This window comes from Choloepus didactylus, chromosome 16 (genome assembly GCF_015220235.1).
Source record: "Choloepus didactylus isolate mChoDid1 chromosome 16, mChoDid1.pri, whole genome shotgun sequence".
NCBI classification, from domain to species: domain Eukaryota; kingdom Metazoa; phylum Chordata; class Mammalia; order Pilosa; family Megalonychidae; genus Choloepus; species Choloepus didactylus.
Genome location: NC_051322.1, coordinates 53,138,302 through 53,157,334, shown reverse-complemented (window position 1 = coordinate 53,157,334; position 19,033 = coordinate 53,138,302). Strand labels below are relative to the sequence as shown.

Genomic DNA, 19,033 nt, shown 5'->3' with positions numbered 1-19,033 from the left:
AAATAAGAAGCTAAAGGTTTTTTTTTTTTTTAAATAATGGTTGCAATTGATTGAAATACATTGCATAAATAAAAACCAATGAACTTATAGTGGCCCATCAATCCAATAAAAAAGGAGAGAAATAGAGAAAAAGGGAATGTTTCTTACTGAAGAATGTCAGCTAATAAAGGTAGAAGAAAGGACAGAACTAAGAAAATAAATTTACAATCCTCAGTGTAGTAACTGATTCAGGCAGAGATCATCAATGGATTCTAACATAGGATATTCCCATGGTGCAAAATACTATTCCACACATTTCACAATAATTGCTAAGGAAAAAAAGCACTTTTAAAATGGAGAGAATTGTTCACATTTTAAATAAAGTGATCAAATTTAGTCTCACTAATAGAGGAACAACTGACAATATGTAATATGAAATAGACATCTTACCTATGAGATAGCCTTGCCAAAAAGTGTTCGATATAGTTTCTAGACCTAACTGCCAGTTTACAGAGGAAAGGAACAAGTTACAGAGGAAATAATCAGAATTCAGGACTTCCTAAAAGATAACTGGCCTAGACTCCTAAAGAATTCAATGTCATTAAAAAAACAAACTAGGGAACTATTCTAGATTACAAAAGAATAAAGAAACTTAAAAACCAATGCAATGTTTAAGCATTAATTAGATCTTCTTTTTTGGGGAGAAGGGGAGGCAGTTGTAAAAGACATTGTTGGGATAAATGGAAACATTTGATTATGGACTTGATATCAGATGGCATAATAGGATTATTTGTTAACTTTCTTAGGTGTGATGATGGTATTGTTGTGGGAGAATGTCCTTAATTTTATGGGATGCATGCTGTGCTGGTTTAAATGTATTGTGTCCCCCAGAAAAAGCCGTATTCTTTGATGCAATCTTGTGGGGCAGATGTTTTAGTGCTGATTGGATTGGAATCTTTTAGGTGTTTCCATGGAGATGTGACCCACCCAACTGTAGGTGATAACTCTGATGAGACAATTGCCATGGAGGCATGGCCCCACCCATTCAGCATGGGCCTTGATTACTGGAGCAGTATGTAAGCTCAGACAGAAGGAGCGAGCTTGCTACAGCCAAGAGGGACACTTTGAAGAAAGCACAGGAGCTGCAGATGAGAGACAGTTTGAAGACGGCCTTTGAAAGCAGACTCTTGCTCCGGAGAAGCTGAGAGAGGACAAATATCCCAAGTGCAACTAAGAGTGACGTTTTTGAAGAACTGCAGTCTAGAGAAGAACGTACTGGGAGAAAGCCATTTTGAAACCAGAACTTTGGAGCAGATGCCAGCTACCTGCCTTCCCAGCTAACAGAGGTTTTCCGGACACCATTGGCCATCCTGTAGTGAAGGTACCCAATTGTTGATGTGTTACCTTGGACACTTTATGGCCTTAAGACTGTAACTATGTAACCAAATAAACCCCCTTTTATAAAAGCCAATTCATCTCTGGTGTTTTGCATTCTGGCAGCATTAGCAAACTAGAACATGTGCTGAAGTATTTAGGGGTGAGGTGTTATGATATCTGCAACTTACTTTTAAATGGTCTAGAAAAAAATGCATACACATGCATACATGGAGGACAGGGAATAAATGAAGCAATATGTCAGCAACTGGTGAATCTTGATGATGGCCATGTGTTCACTGTGTGATTCTTTCAGTTTTTCTGTAGGTTTGAAACATTTCATAATAGAAAGCTGCAGAAAAAAACAAGAGATCAATCAAATGTGGCAAAGTTAAGATCTGCTAAAATGTCCCATTTTTGACCAGTGGTAAGTTCAGTGAGAACAATTTCAAAAGAAGGTGGCAGCTGAAGCCAAGTGTCAGTGACTTTGGAGGTGAGAAAATGGAAACAGAATGCATAGACTTCACTTGAGAAATCTGAATGAAAATGAGAGGCAAAAGACTGAGTTACTTTTGATTTATGAATGGAACAAGAGAACTTAAAAATAGTTCTGGGCTGAGAGCAAGGAGCCTGCAGAGGAGAAGAGGCTGAACATACTACTGGTGGGTGGGCAACAAGTCCAAGGCACAAACTTGATCTTGACCTGAAGAAGGGACACACCATCCCATTATACCAGATGTAGGAGGGTAGAAGGTATCAAGTGAGTCTAAAGGGAGAGTGGGAGGTTGAGAGAGGGCATGCTTGAGGCTGCAATGTCTTCCAGAAATCAAAGCAAGAAAGCCTGTTGAAAATGAGAAGATTGAAAAGTTGAAGATGGCAAGTGAACATTTAGAATAATCACTAATAGGAGTAGGACTGTTAGGATACTGGGTGGTGTAAAGTTCTCTACTTTTCTCGGCAGGTGATTGGAAATATAGGGATGTGAGGGACTCAAGGCTCCTAGAGGAGGAGAGATGTGATGGTGTACCACGGAGGTCCTAGCTCCATTGCCAAGGAAGGGAATGGAAGGATAAAAGGCACTGACATATCTATAAGGTCAAAGAACAGTTAGGTGGGTGAGAATGTCCTGAGAATAACAATCATAAGATATGATCGGAGCCTGGTTCTAAGAGTTTCGGAATTCTGAAGTAGAGCAGTTCTAGCTGAGGATCAAGTTGTGGCCATGGGAGAGGGTGACTGAAATGGATCAGAGATTAAACTCATGGCTGTGACAAAGCTTTCCCATAACCATAGATCTTGAGAGTTAAATAAGCATAGTCTATACTCCAGTTTCCACCAGAAGTTTGAAGGAATTCAAATTCTTGATGAGTACAGTGTTGTTTACCTTCTGTGGAAGGATGAATCAAGTACCCCATCCCCAACACATACATGTTCTTAATCTAATCCTAATCTACCTCTCTGCTGGTGTGAACCCGTTGTAAATAGGATTTGCTGAAGATGTTATTTTTAGTTAAAGTGAGGCCACCTGAAGCAGGGTGGACTTTATTCTGGATTATGTAGGCTTTATAAAGAGAACCTGGAAGTCACAGGAGCAAGAATGAGATGATATCACCATGTGATGGGATGCAGTAATACAAACCGAGGAACTCCAAGGATTGCTGGCAGCTAGCAGGAGAATGCCATGGACTCCCGGAAGAAAGCACAGCCTCGCTGATGCCTTAATTTTGGACTTCTAGCTTCTGAAACCTTGAGACAAAAAATGCTTCTTGTTTAAGCCAACACACTTTGTGTTTGTCATAGCAGCCTGGAAAACTAAAACACACTCATTTTTTTGTTTTAGTTTTTTTTTAAATTCGGTTTTATTGTGATATATTCACATACCATACAATTATCCATGGTGTATAATCAACTGTTCACAGTACCATCATATAGTTGTGCATTCATCACCCCAATCGATTTTTGGACATTTTCCTTATACCAGAAAGAATCAGAATATGAATAAAAACTAAAAATAAAAAAGAACACCCAAATCATCCCCCCCATTCCACTCTATTTTTCATTTAATTTTTGTCCCCATTTATCTACTCATCCATCCATACACTGGATAAAGGGAATGAGATCCACAAGGTTTTCACAGTCACACTGTCACCCCTTGTAATCTACATTGTTATACAATCATCTTCAAGAGTCAAGGCTACTGGGTTGGAGTTTGGTAGTTTCAGGTATTTACTTCTAGCTATTACATTAAAACCTAAAAAGTGTTATCTATATAGTGCATAAGAATGTCCACCAGAGTGACCTCTCGACTCCATTTGAAATCTCTCAGCCACTGAAGCTTTATTTCATTATTTCGTTTCATTTTGCATCCCCCTTTTGGTCAAGAAGATGTTTTCAATCCCACAATGCCAGGTCCAGATTCATGCCCAGGAGTCATATCCTGCATTGCCAGGGAGATTTACAACCCTGGGAGTCAGGTCCCACATAGGGAGGAGGGTGGTGAGATCACCTGCTAAAGTGTCTTAGTTAGAGAGAGTGGACCACATCTGAGCAACAAAGAGGCACTCGGGGGGAACTCTTAGGAACAATTATAAGCAAGTTTAGCCTCTCCTTTGCAGTAACAAGTTTCATAGGGGCAAGCCCCAAGACAGAGGGCTCAGCATGTCAAGCTGTCAGTCCCCAGACACACTCATTTTGTAAATTGTAGATAATAAAAGTTTTACTTTTTCCTTTCCAATTTGAATGTCTTTCATTTATTTTTCTTGCCTAACTGCTCTAGCTGTAACATTTAGCACAATGTTGAATAACGGTGGTGACAGTGGGCATCCTTGTCTTGTTCCAGATCTTAGAGAGGAAAGCTTTCAGTCTTTCACCATTGAGTATGATGTTAGCTGTGGGTTTTTCAAAAATGCCCTTTATCATGTTGAGGAAGTTTCCTTCTCTGCCTATCTTTCAAAGTGTTTTTATCAAGAAAGTATGCTGGATTTTATCAAATGCCTTTTCTGTATCAATCAAGGTGATCATGTGGTTTTTCCCCTTCTGTTTGTTAGAGTGGTATATTATATTAATTGATTTTCTTGTGTTAAACCACTTTTGCTGGGATAAAACCCACTAGATCATGATGTATAATTCTTTTAATGTGCAGTTGGATTTGCTTTGCTTGTATTTTGTTGAGGATTTTTGCATCTATATTCATTAGAGAAATTGGTCTTTAATTGTCTTTTCTTGTAGTATCTTTACCTGGCTTTGGTATTAGGGTGATGTTGACCTCATAGATGAGTTAGGTTGTGTTCCCTCTTCTACAATTTTCTGGAAGAGTTTGAGAAGAATTGGTATTATTTCTTCTTGGAATCATTGGTAGAATTCACCTGTGAAGCCATGTGGTCCTGAGCTTTTCTTTGTTGGGAGGTTTTTGATGACTGATTCTCTTTTTTTGGGGTCTTCTGTTTCTTCTAGAGTCAGTGTGGGTGGTTCATGTGTTTCTAGGAATTTGTCCATTTCATCTATCTAATTTGTTGGCATATAGTGTTTCATAGTATCTTCTTATGATCGTTTTTATTTCTGTGGGGTCAGAAGTAATGTTCCCCCTCTCATTTCTGGCCTGTCCAGCAGATGGCACTCTTCAGCAAACTGTTCTCTAAATCTGGAAAGAGGCCCTGTGTTTTTAAATTTCCTCCACCTTCACCCCTATTGGGGGTGGGGTTGAGATAATGTCTTTGTAGTTGTCCTTGTCCAGGTAGGTTAAAACTGTGGCTCAAAGCCAGGACCCAGCGATCCCAATATGCCACTTAAAAGCCATGGTTAGTACTTGGCCATGGCACCTCTGTTCTTGGGGAAGAGGGTTTCCACGTCCTTCTCCGTCCACAGCAGCCAGCCAGGAAATGGACCCCAAGTGGTTCAACTTGAGGGTGGGGATTGGGTGCCGGCAGTTGTCACTGAGCACTTTACTCGCAGTTCTTTACTGCAATGTCTCAGCTTCTTTGTCCTGTTCTTCCCTGGATGCTGTACAGTGCTCCCCTGGCTTCCAAGCCCAAGAGCAGTTTTCTAGGCAGTTTCTGCCTGTCCAATAGCTGTTGTTGGAGGAGGAATGAGTACTGCTGCTCCCTATTCTGCCATCTGCCCCAGAAGTTCTCCTTTTCTTTGAATCTTGAAGTCAGTTTGTGCCCAATGATTAGCAGAACTGACATAATCTTTGACCTCCAGAAATGCATTATCTAAAAGGACTGTGTGATAGTCACTTTTAATTTAAACACTTTTTAATTAACTTTTTATGAGAAATGTGTATTGCATTGATTTAAAGAGAATATTTTTTGTTGTGGATAAGAAGGCATGACTGAGCCTTTGAATATGCCTTTTCTTTTTTTGTACATTGGGACAGACATTCATTATTCATCCATTCATTAAAGCACTCGAGATACATCGTTTGAAAGTCTACTTTGTTTTGGTGTTGGGCTGGATAAGGAAACATGCAGATGAAAAGATATCATCAATCCCTCCTCACAAGTTTGGCAGGGAGATAAAACATGCCAAAGAACAATTCCAGTGTGGTATAGTTGCCACAGGAAGGGAGCTGGATATAGTGAGAACACCAAAGAAGGAGAGCCAGGGCCACCGCAGCAAACCTCTCTAGGGGTATCTGGTGCAAGCAAGGAGAGAATTGGTCATAGGTGGAAAATAAGAACTATGTTTATGATTACAGATAGGACACTATGTTTATGAGTTCAAGTAGGACACACTCTGAAGTCTTCCAGAAACAATAAGTGAGATAAGGTGGAGGCAGGGAAACATAACTGGTGTTTCTCAGAAAACATCAGACTTTTTGTTTGTTTTAAACCTTAGGCTGATGTTTTCTGAGAAACACCCATCACTCAGATGAGGAAACTGAGGCTCAGATAAGTTATTCAAATTGTCCATTTATTCATTCATTCAGCAAATATTGAGGGCATACTATGTACCAAGCACTGTACTGGGGATAAACAGTTAACAAAACAATAAAAAAGTCTGTCAGGCCAGAGAGATGAATTACATGGATCATATTCGAACCCGAGTCAATCAGCCGTGAAACCCGGTGCTCTTTCCACTGTATCATATTGCCTCCCATTAAGGATTTGACAAAATCTTAAAAGACTCACTCCTCTGCCCCTTCCTGAGACATCATAGACTATGGAGCCATTCTATGTCTTCTTTTCCTTCAGATGAACACTTCTAGCTAAGCTTGGCAGAATCTCCAAGCTTCTAGAACTCTGCAGGCGGCTAAGTCATTACTGGGACTAGTCACAGAAGCTAATGTTCATGCTTATTACTGAGCCGTTGGGTCTATTTTTAAGAACACAGAATGAAAAGATTAGCTGCCTACAAGCTCCCCCATCTGTTCAAATGGAAAAACATCACAGAGCCCTAGGGTGCTGGGCAGTGCAGATTTAAGCGTGTGTTTTTGAAAAGCCCTAAAAAGAAAAAAAGAAACAAAACAAAGCCCAATAAGTGAAACAACTCTTTATGTGTCTCTTCACATGAGACCTGGGGTTCAGTACCAGCCCTTCTGGTCACCAGCTGTGTGCCTCAGAAGGTTTACAAAGCATGAGTAAAACTTGATTTCTTCTCTGCAATGAGGATTATCAGAAACATACTTCACTCATGGGGTTTTCCTGAAGATTGAATGAAATAATGTATGTATGGGGGTTATCACAGAGCCTGGTACCTAGTAAGTGCTCAATAAATGCAGCCATTGTTATCACATGCATTCTCTCTTTTACTTAATGCAAGCCTAGGAAAGAAAGGGAAAAGGATTGTGCAACCAGGGCAGCAAGGTTCTAGTTTTATATGAAGGAAATTTTACGTTTTTTTCTCATAAATTAAATTTTATATGAATTAAAATTTTACATGAATTCATAAACATCATGCAACATAAGGAAATGGAGGCAGAACTGAGACCCTGGTGTACCTAACACAAGGTAGACATTTCCTAAAGTTCTTAAGCTCCTTAAAATTGGTGACTAAATCTAAGCCTGTACCATTTACTCTATTCCATTACTTACATTTAACTTAACCATTTAGAAATTGGTGCAACAACTTAATTTATTCAGAGAAAGCTCTGTTCTTCTGTGTTTCAGTTAACGACTTTAACAAGGTATTGGTTACATAAACATACATTCTCTTCCAACTATCTGGTTTTTGAATGGGTGCCCAGATAGGGACAGGCTGCCTCTGCTCTAGTCTTTCTTCACTTGTCTCAGATGGGGGTGAGGGGTGGGCGGGGAGCTGGGAGGCTTGTGTGACTGGCACCCCAGCAAAGGGCAGTTGCATAGGCATGCAGGACAAGCAGAGAGCAGAGAGGAGAGGGGGGAGAGGAGGGGAGGGGAGGGGAGAAGAGGGGGGGAGGGGGGAGGGGAGGGGAGGGGAGAGAAGGGGGAGGGGAGGGGAGGGGAGGGGAGGGGAGAGGAGGGGGAGGGGAGGGGAGGGGAGGGGAGAGGAGGATACTTGGGTAGGCACTTTTTTTCCTTCCAGGAGCATATATGATCATTTTAAACTTCAAATTTTAAACTAAACTTCTCATTTAGTGCACATTACTTATTTGTGTGGTCTATTTTTTCTTAATGCACTTGCAGCAAGTGAAAAAATTAAAGTGAGGCCCAGATTACAGTCATGGGAAATCTAGTTTTCCTTTTGGCAGAACTTCTCAGGCAGGAGCTGTGAAGAGGAAGCAGCTGTGCCAAGGTATTGATCTCCCAGCTCTGGGGTCTGCCAGCAGGGCAGGGGGCAGCCCAAATCTCCAGGCCCCTTGTCCTCCCACCTCCAGCCGTCTTGTCCATTTGCGCTGTGCACCTTGCAAATATTACCATTTGCTATGTGGACCGTGATGTAGGAGAGGATGGGAGGCACTGTTTTGGAGGAGAACCTTTGAACTGTGTCCCTTCAGACCAGGGCTAAAGGAACTGTGTAGGGTTGATCCTAAATTTCAGCACAGCACAAGAAGGGAGCACGAAGGAGCCAAGAGGAAGGGAAAACACAACAAACAAGTGTTCAGAGAAAGATGGTGGCCAGAAGTAAGGTCAGTTTAAGATATGGGAAAATCTGGAAAATAAGGGGCATATCTCTTTTTTCTGTGAATAAGGATCTGATGCTTTCCTTTATTACATGCAGTTGTACAAAGCTGAAGACTTCTTTGGAAGCCTACTAAAACATTTTAAAACGTAACACAAGAAATCACTTACTCCCAAACGAACAGCTCTGACCCCAGCCTTTGTTGGATTTGGAGTGTAGTCTGACGGTGTGTCAGCTGTCGGAGGGTCCTGGCCTGAAGGTGTGCTGTGCCACTTGCAGAGCGTTTCACAGAAACACTCACCTGAGGTGGCACGTCCTGGTGTGAGGGGGTACTGTTTCCACTTGAAACAGCAGCCTGGTTCAGTGGGAGTGAAACCAACTTATAACCATTGTGAAGATTTGTGTCTGGAAACCTGAGTGAGCTGACACCACATTATTCGTACCCCGGCAGTGCTCCTTGATTTTTATGTAGATTGGCACCTCTGGGCAGTGGGCCATCTGGCTTGCCCCTTAGTTTGACCTTGGCCTGTAGCATGGGCTTTGGCAAGTCCAAACTCTGCCACTGGTTAGCTGTGCAACCCTGGTCATCTCTAAGCCCCAGTTTGCAAATTAGAAGGACATGGATAATAATAGAATCTACTTCATGGAGTTGCTGTGGAGACTAAGTAAATAATGTGGGTCTAAGAAGAGCTTAAGAAATGTTCACTTTTCTTCTCATTACTCCTGCAACAATAAAAAAAAATGCACCCTTAGAGTTGTAATGACATATATCAGTTCAATCAGATGCTGAATAAATTCAGAGATCGGAAGGCATGTAACCAGTTGGCAGGCCCAGTGAGGGACCTGGGAAGGAAGCATCCTATGGTAGGACAGGAAAAGATGTTGAAGAAGCAGATGTTGAGAAAAAATTCCAGAACCCGGACTCCAGCACCCAAGTGAGATGAGCCTGGCAATTAAAACAACATATCTTGTCTATGATCTACCTCAATTGGTATGCCTGAAGTTACATGGCTTAGCAAAAGTAAATACTTTATGATGGTGCTGTGAATGATTGATTGTACACTGTGGATGACTGTAGGATGTGTGAATATATCTCATTTAAACTTTATTTAAAAAAAGTAAATGAACAATGGGGAGGAAGAGGTCAATGGGATGTTTTGGATGTTCTTTTTTATTTTAATCTTTATTTTATATTTTGGAGTAATGAAAATGTTCAAAGTTTGTGGTGATGAATGCACAACTATATGATGATATTGTAAACAACTGATTGTACACTTTGAATGATTGTACGTTATGTGATTATATCTCAATAAAATTGCATTAAAAAATAAATACTTTATTCATAGTGGTGCTTTCATTCTTCTCACTAATTGTTTTTGTTTCTTTCTAAGTCTTAGACATTCCCAATTGATATATCCAATTGATCATTTGCAGTGGAAAGGCTAGTTAGGAAGTCAGTTTTGTTTATAATTTTTAAATAACTTTCCTAATAAATGTGAAATACTTGATAATGACAAAGATTCATATGACAACTACAGTGTAAAAATCAAGGCAAAACTACAATTGATAGAATATTTTCACTTTTGTATATAAGTCTCTTCTGAATCCCTGGAAAAGATCAGGAATAGCAAAAAGCAAGTCAAACCCTTAAAAATGTCTTATTGTTGTCTTACCCCCTAAAACAGAAATATGCATTCTTTTTCATTGTAATATTGGTAATACAACACTTGGAGATTCTTGAAATGTAATTTCCCTGTCTTAACTTTTTTTGAAACAAGGCAGGAATATGAATAATGCATTTAGTACTTAATGATTTAAATAAAATCCTTAAAGAAATGCTGGTACTGGTTTTGAATCTAACACACACAGAGCACGTACGAGTGCTGGGAAGACAGTTGCTTATACTAGTGTGGCCTTCCAATGTGTTAATCACATATTCCTGTCACGGCATTGTCATCTCAGTTGTCTCTAGTTTCCCAGTTACCCTGGCAATGTGGGAAAGGACCCTGAGTTGGTATCAGTTAAACGAATGAAGGAGAGTTGGCTATTTAGAGGCAGATGAGTTATTCTGACGTTGCAGGTTCTTCCGGGCTAATTTTTGGTGATTTACTGGTGATTTGAAAACACGACATTAATTGCTCCTCCTTAATAAAGATCTACAGAGGTTCCTGTCGAGGTTCAGAAGATTTTGGAAATCTACATAATTTTTCTAATGTTCCAGTGGGCAGATGTCTTTGGCTAGCCGGAGGACTCATGTAATTACAACCTCAAGATCAATCAAGCAAACAGTACAGATCTACTTTTTTGAGGAATGGGGCAAAAGGAGAGTGTGAACTAGATATTGAGGGCTTTATTCTTTCTTTTATGAAATCTAAAAGTAATCATATGCATTGCAAAAAAAAAAATTCCAATACTGAAAAAGAAAATTTAAAGTGTCACCTTGCCCCCCGTCCCATTCCCCATGGATAACTACAGTTAACAATTTCTTGCATAGTCTTCTGAAAGTTTTTGATGCATTTGTCTTTTTGTTTTTACCATGTAGGGGACCATGTTATACATACTGCTCAGCTACTTTTGTTTTTTCATTTAACAGTATATTGTTAACATTTCTCCATTCATCTGTATAAATCTGCTTCATCACATTTAATAACTGCATTGTATTCTCCTGAATAGGTCTTGTAATTTATTAGACAGATAGCTATTGTATGTGTTTAGAATTTTTCTAATTATAAATAATTTGTCAGTGACCTTTCTTGTCTTTTTGTGAACTCATACAAATATATCTACATCTGTAGATTAAATTCTTAGAACTGGAATTGCTGAGGCAAATGGTATGTAAATTTAAAATTTTGGTTGCAATTGCCAAGTGACCATAAAAAAAGTTATACAAATTTATACTTCCACCAACAATATATGAGAGTCTCTGTTTCACCCATGTCCTCTAACCTTTAGCATTAGCAAGTTTTTAAATCTTTGGCATTGCAACCTCATGGTTTTAACTGGCGTTTAAAAAATAATGAGTAAGGTGGATTCTTTTATATTTACAAATCATTTGCATTTATTTTTCTGTAACTTGCCCATTTTCCACACAGCTGATTTTTATTTATAACACCTCATTGAACATTAAAGAAATTAGATATTTTTGTGCCAAATTTGAAAGAATTTTTAACTCTTTGCTATCTTTTATTTGTGTGTGGACATTTAAAATATTTGTCAGGTCAGTTTATTAAAGATTAAATATGGTACACGAGTTTCATGTCATTCCTCGAAAGACTTTTCCTAATCCATTGCTATTAAAAAATAAACTATTTTCTTCCAGTACTTTTATGATTTATTATTATTTTTTGATGATTTATCTTATGCTTAAAACTTTTATACACTTGCAATTTATTTTGCTGGAATGCTTGAGGAAAGGGTCCAGATTTATTTTTCTTCCAGATGACTAGCCAGTTTTGTCCAAACTATTTATTGAATAGTATACTTTTCTTCTACTGATTTGAAATGCCACTTTTACCTACAAAAAAAATTCCCACATGAATTCAGATCTATTCTCAGTTCTGTCCCATCGATGCCTCTATTGTTTTTAAAATTTATGCAGCCATATATATTTTAATATGATTTATTATCTAGTCTTCTTTCTTTATTATTCTTTTTTCCTGTTAATTCTGAAATAATAAAAGGGTGGAAGCCTCTCAAAGGCAGAAGGTGACCTTTGGTTGTTATGTTTGGCAGTTGAGCTCCCAGATAAAAATATATTTTTACAGAAAACATTTATTGAAAGCCTACAGGGTCAGGCACTGTTCTAGTTACTGAGGATATGGCAGTGAGTAAGAAAGAAAAGGCCCTTGGTCTTGCTGTGCTTTTATGATAGAGTGTGGAGGGAGCAAACAATAGGCAAATAAACAATATATAATGTAATATTGTGCCATGGAGTGCAACAAAGAGAATATTTAAAGTGGTGGGATAGAGAGTGAGGGGAGGAGTGAGGTATTTTAAACTAGTCAGGGACAGTTTTGTGAATGACAGTTGAGCATAATCATAGTTTAACTAAGCCTCAGATTATTGTATCCAGTTTCTTTCTTAATAGCTTGACCTTGATGCTTCAGTGTCTAAAACTGAATTTATCATCTTTCCCTTAAAATCTGTTCTCCCTTTGTTCTTCACCATTTAAAAAATATATTTAATATTTTTATAAAATTATAGATATTTAATAGACACTTCTCCAGAAACGATACGCAAATACATGGAAAGATGCTCAACATCATCAACCAATAGGGAAATGCAAATTAAAATCACAATGATATACCACTTCACACCCACAAGGATGACTACCATTTTTTAAATGGAAACTAAAAAGTGTTGGTGAAGAAGTGGAGACATTGGAATAGTGTTTTTTTGGTGTGAATGTAAAATGGTGCAGCCACTGTGGAAAGTGATATGGCAGTTCCTCAAAAAGTTAAATACAGAACCACCATTTGACCCAGCAACCCCACTTCCAGGCATATACTCAAAGAGAGTGAAAACAGAGTCACAGCTACTTGTACACCAATGTTCTTAGCAGCACCATTCACAATATCTAAAAGCTGGAAAACAGCCCAAGTGTCCATCAACAAATGAATGGATCAACAAACTGTGGTACATACATATGGTGAAATACCATTCAGCCATAAGAAACACCGAAGTTCTGAAACATGCCATAACACAGTAGAAGTCCAAAAGCTTTATGCTCAGTGAAATAAGCAAGACACATAAGGACAAAAAATGTAGAGTGTCACTTATAAGAGAAGAATGGAAACAGCAAATTTGCAAAGACAGAAAGCAAATTAGAGGTCACCGGGGGGAGGGAGGAGAGGAAGGGGAAGTGTGTGTTTGTAAAATTAAAAAAATAAAAGCCATTGCCTAACAGTTTGTTCTCTAAGAAAGCTGATAGTCCTTGCAACTGTGGGAATGGGCAAGTCTGAATTTTGTAAGGGAGGCTGCAAGGTGGGAACTCAGATGAAGGTTTTTGATGAATTCCCCCAGAAGAAGCTGTCTAGCTGAGAAGAGAGGAAAATTGTTCCTTCTGACTGCTGAAATCATACTCCTTCTTTTAAGACCTTCAACTGATTAGATGAGACTTCTCTTGTTGCATGCAATCTCCTCAGTTGATTGCAGATGTAGTCAGCCATAGATGCAATCGGCTCACTGATGATTTAAATTCATGAAACATCTTCACAGTAACAGTCAGGACAGTGCTTACTTGACCAAACAACTGGACACCATAACCTGGCCAAGCTGACATGTGAACTTTACCATCACAGTTGGATTTTCTTTTCTTGTTCTTTTTAAATGTAAACTATGAACTATTTAAATTGCAAATCATAGGGAAACTGAGTATTTGCACTTGTTATATCTGCAGAAACTGAAATCAATAAAGAGTGAACATACACACAAGCCACTAGTGTATCTCCATTTAAGAACTGACTTAACACTAGATTTCTCTGACAGGACACGGGGACCAGGTGGCCCATGAGTTCCCTGATGTTCCCTTTGTACCGTGGCTGAGTAGAACACAGCGATTTCAAAGGAAATGAGAACAGAGTCCTCCGGGTCAGTAAGTCAGAATTTCTGGTTGAACAAGCATATTTGAATACCAGTGGAAAAGAGCCAGCATACATGTGATGCCAACTGCCAGAAATTTTACAAAGAATTAGAATGGAACAGTGTCTTTGACTTTTCGGGTAATTTTATGAGGATAATTCCTTGTTGTTTGTGCCAGTTTGTATATTTATGTCCCCCAGAAAAAGCCATATTCTTTAATGTATTCTTGTGGGGGAAGACATATTAGTGTGGATTGGGTTGGAACCTATTGGTTCAGTGTCCATGGAGACGTGACCCACCCAACTGTAGGTGATAACTCTGATTGGATAATTTCCATGGAGGTGTGGCCCCACCCATTCAGCATGGGCCTTGTTTAGTTTACTGGAGCACTATGTAAGTTCAGACAGAAGGAGCTCATAGTGAGGTGGAGCTGAGAGACATTTTGAAGATGGCCATTCGAAGCTGATGCAGACATTTTGGAGAACACCATTTTGAAATGCAACCTGGAAGCAAGCAGACGCCAGACATGTGCCTTCCCAGTTAACAGAGGTTTTCCGGATGCCAATGGCCTTTCTCCAGCGAAGGTACCCTTTGTTGATGGACACTTTATGGCCTTAAGACTGTAACTTTGTAACCAAATAAGTCCCTTTATAAAAGCCAGTCCATTTCTGGTGTTTTGCATTCCGACAGCATTAGGAAACTAGAACAGTGTTCAGTGTCTACTCATGAAGATGCTGTTAAAACAAAAACAAAAACAAAAATAACCCCCTAGAGAGAAAACATCTTATCTGGGCAAAAGGATAATTTAACTCTTGAAACTCAAGAACATAAGAAAATAAGAAAAATGACAACAATAAAAATAATTTCCTTGAATATATTCAACCAGAAAGGCAAGACATTTTCTACACAAAGCATTATTACTTTCTTATTATTCCAAGAAATCCAAATTATTTTACAGTGAAAGGGCCCAGATCAGAACCATAAGTAAAAACTTGACCCCTGACATGTGGGTAACACAGTTCATAGCTCCTTCACAGGAACACTGGTAGGGTCATTCGAGAATGTCAACACCACCCAAACTTTGGCCTGTAGTTTTGTCTTTTGCAACTGTGAATGGCTGGAGTTTCCATGTTGCTTTACAGAACAGTTCCATCTGGTATGGCCCAGGTGACAAGTGTAGCCAAAGAGTACAACATGAGAAGTAATTTCCCACAATGCCTTTGTCCTGTGACCAATGCACTAGGTGTGAGTGCTGAAGTCTGGCTTCAAGCTGGCAGTTCTTCAGCAGGGCCTCTTCTCGCCCAGTCGCTAAGTCTTCTGTGCCCATCACACAGGGAAGAGCTTGATAGGGCTCCTGCTGTGCAATACTTTGCTGTGGGATCCCCATCAGTGTTCTCGTGCTCACGCTCTGGGATGAGGCCTTGCATTTAGCCAAACACAATTCAAAGTGATCTTCCACTGCCATGAAGAGGTTCTGGAATGCCACAGCTGCCCAGCTGAGGAAGCGCTCTGGGAGAAGTTGCTTTTTGGGCTGCAGGCAGCAGGAGACACAGTACTCATAGGCATTGCAGCAGCCATTGGACAAACAGCCATTGCAGCAGTATTGTTTTGTGCTAGGGACATTGACGTGACAGCAGCCATTCCCCAGCAAATCCTTTCTTTCACTAATGTATCCTAGTTCATCTGAGACAGGTGCTCCCCTTGAGTGGAGTAACAGCACTGACTGCCTGGTTGACTACTATTGCCCAGGTTAAATTGCACTTTCCAGGGGATGGGCCGATCATGGTCTTGAACCTGGAAGAGATTCCCATCTCTCCTTGCCCTCTCCTGCTGCTTGAACTAGACAAGCAAGAGTCCGAAGACCAGGGTGGCCACCCACCTCTTCCATAGAAGCTGATGGCACACCATGGTCACCATGTTCAGCATCCCAGCATGAATGCAGGGCATGGAGGCTGGGGCATGGAGCTGGGCAGGCCTGGGGCCCAGATAGTATGGCCCCTACATGCCCAGCTGCTCCATCCCTACCAGCATGAGAGGGCCCAACGACCCTGTTCTTCTTGAGTGGTGTTCTCATTGTATCTCTGAGTCACCCAGACCGTGACCCTTTGGGGTCATTCTTGATTTTTTCTTTTCTTTCCCAGCTTTCTAGTTGTTGGTCCAGAGCACTTTCTCTAGGGCATCTCCATCATCTGTCTCTTCCTTGCCATTGCCATCACCATGGTGTGTGCTTCCAGTCACCCACAGTGAGATTGTCACATCTGCTTCCAAACCAGGCTCTCTGCACCCAGTGTCTCCCATTTTTAGCCATACTCACTCCCATGTAATATTTGGCTTCCTGATCAAACACTTGGAGTTTCTGGCAGAAAATATGTTTTGCCCATAGAATGAAATAATAGCTTGCTTCATCTCTGATTCAAAATCCTGCAAAATCTAAGTCTACACAGTTCTCATGTTTTCTTTCCAAATGAACACTTAACTCTCTGCCAGGTACTATTCCACACTCTCTGTATGTTTTGACTCATTTAACCCTGACCACAGCCCTATGAGGTAGGTACTATTATTATTGATATTTTACTGATGAGGAAATCGAGGCACAAAGATGTTAATTGACTTATCTAGTCACAGAGCCAGTACATAGAAGTCAGGATTTCAATAGAAGAGTATGGCCGCTAGCCAGAGTGGTAATATAGTATCTTCTAATATTTCAGAAACCATTCCTGCTTGTGTGTCATTGAGTGATGTTCCTCCTGGCAGGAATATACTCCCCTTAGCTCTCTCTCTGCTCAACTAAGCCCTCAAAGTGCAGGTCAGGTGTCCTTTCCTGCCCCCCTTCTCTAACCAGCCTTATTCTCAGTGGTTGTTTCCCACTCTGAGCTCGCAGGACAGTTTTAGGATGTATCACTCGCCACCACGCAGTATGTGCATGAGTTTGTAAATGTGTTCCATTTCTGCAGCTAGATTGCAAACTACTGTAAGCTGGTGTCATGGCTTATTCCTCTGTGGCCCTAAGAAAGCTTGAGCTCACATAGTAGGTGCTTAATGATAGTAGGTCTGGAAAGTCATAGGGCACTTTATGGAATAAGGCCCCTATCTGGGTGTTAGTGACAACTTTAGTATATTTAAGTTTAAAATATGCTATTTAAAGCTTTAAGGATAAAAGCATAGAAATTCACTTAGCAAACATCTGTTGTGCATGTCCCAGTCATTCTGAGTATCTGTGATGCATTGCCAAACAAATGAGAATTAGTCTGAATAGGCCAGGTTCTGCTGCAATAACAAATAATCGCCAAGTCACAGTGGATTAAAATGAAAGGTTTATTTCTCAACAATGTTATATGTCCTTTGAGGGCTGCCAGGGCATTTTGCTTGGGTTAGTCACTCAGGGACCTAGCCCAAAGGAGCAGGCTCTGTCTTGAAATGTGCAGGTTGCTGTGGCAGAGGGAATGAGACAGAGTGCGCTGGCTGTTAAACATTTTGCCAGCAAGTGGCACACAAACCTTCTGCTCACCTTTTATTGGCCAAGGCAAGTCACAGAGCCTCATCTCAGTTTAAGTAGGCAGGGAAATGAACTCCTACAATAGAATTGGATGGAGAGAGAGAGAGCCGGGATGTCTGTGAGTAGCTCTCGTGACTATCTCTAGACAGATTCCTGTGTTCTGGAGTTGCTAATCTAGACTCTAGAGGCGGACACAGACCATAAGTACTAAATAAAATAGAGAAGTCAGTTATAGAATATGAAGGGAGATGGTAAGTTTTATGGAAAAGAGAAAATGTGGAACAGGGCAAGGGGGTGGGGAGTGTGGGGGGATGTGGTGATGGTGAAGGCAGCAGGTGTTCGATAAGACGATGACATTGACCAAGGACTTGGAGGAGGTGAAGGGTTAGTTACAGGGCTATCCCAAGAAAGAAGATTCTAGGCAGAGGCAGCAGTTTTGTAAAAGCTCTGGGTGTCTGAGAACAGCAAGGAAGCCTGTGTGGCTGGGCAAAGTGAGGATGGGTAGAGTCTGAGGAGCTGAGCCCAGACTATGTAGGACCTTGGAGGCTGTTGAGAGGATTCTGGCTTCTACTTGGAATGAAATGTGGAGCCAGGCAGGGCTTTGAGCAGAACAATAAAACGATAACATGATATAACTTAACTTTAAAAAGCATCTGTGTTGAGAGTTGACTCTTGGCAGGGGGGTGCCAGGGGCTCAAACAGGGGAGGATACTTTTCCTTGCTGTGGACTCTGATTTCAGATTTCCTCTCAAATGTGTGTGCTTTAAAATATGGTGTTAGTTTCAAATGCTGCCTCACCCTCAGAATGAAATCTGATTATTTCCCATGGCCGGACATGATGGCCTCTGCCTTCCTCCGACTTCACCTGCGACCCTTCTCCTCCCTGCTCACTAACTCCACCTACAGCAGCCTCCTTCGGGTCACTCAGTCACACCAAGCTCTTCCCTGCCTCATAAGTTACCCTTTGGGGCAATTACCCCAGCCAGCCCTGCCCTGGGCATAACCTTAGCTAGCAAGGGCTGTTCCTCTATGTGGTTTGGATTATATGAGCCACCCTCTGCTTCCCCAAGTAGCCCTTGCAGCTTCTGCCCTTCGTGCCACATAATTTATTAGCAGGGCGTATACCTCTAAATGGCTTGGATGGTAAGAGCTGCCCTCCAAATGGCCCTTGCCATTTCTGCTTTTTGAGCTGTATAGTTTAAAACTGCCAATTCCCAGCATCCCTAGGAAAGCCTTATTCCCCCCCACCTCCACCTGCCGTGTCATAATAAAGGCAAGCACCCAGGACCCACATGCACTTCTTTCCTCCACCCCTCCACTGACCCTCCTGGGGAGCCTAGGTTAGGTAAGCCCCATATCCCTCTGCTGCCCTCATTCCCCCTCCCCCTCCAGGCCCTTTGACCTAACAAAGCTGTCCTTTCACGCATTCTCAGCTGATTGGCTATTTGTGTTTGCATCACATCACCCAAAGAACTTCCAAAACATCCATAACATCCAAAACACTCAGGTCTCCTGTTGCCCAGCCCAGAATCCTTTCCACGTCCCTGTATGTGAAGCATTGGGAAG

At 40.9% G+C, this 19,033-nt stretch overlaps 1 protein-coding gene and 1 pseudogene across 1 annotated transcript in view; both read right to left on the bottom strand.

Annotated features, from left to right (window-relative positions):
- The window catches only part of CHST9 (carbohydrate sulfotransferase 9), a 282,453-nt gene that overhangs the window by 39,836 nt on the left and 223,584 nt on the right, over nucleotides 1-19,033 (bottom strand). The window lies entirely within an intron of this gene.
- LOC119511855 lies at nucleotides 15,298-15,897 on the bottom strand (annotated as a pseudogene).